Below are 322 nucleotides of genomic sequence, written 5' to 3'. Positions count from 1 at the left end.
AAAAAAGGAAAAAAAAAAAAAGCAGACTTAATTTTTTCAGCTGCACACACAATGATTTGGTGCTCACTCTTGCATTGAAACAGTTGCTGTCAGAACAGGCAGGAAACAGTTTTCTTTTAATTGCTGAAATCATTCGGAAGTGCTTCATGCACGGCTTCTATACAGCAGATGCTGTGCGTTAATTGGCCTGTGTAGGGCTGACCCAGGGATCCTTGCAGCGGGCCCAATTTTAGGCAGAGGGTTTAAATAGCTTATTTTTGATTTTGTGTAACCTGGCGGACGTTAGGAGCGCACCCGCTCGCACGTGGGGTATTTCACGGTC

Source organism: Meleagris gallopavo, chromosome 1 (genome assembly GCF_000146605.3).
Source record: "Meleagris gallopavo isolate NT-WF06-2002-E0010 breed Aviagen turkey brand Nicholas breeding stock chromosome 1, Turkey_5.1, whole genome shotgun sequence".
In the NCBI taxonomy this organism is placed as follows: Eukaryota; Metazoa; Chordata; class Aves; order Galliformes; family Phasianidae; genus Meleagris; species Meleagris gallopavo.
The sequence above is the reverse complement of the archived record's forward strand: the minus strand, read 5'-3'. Positions refer to the sequence as shown.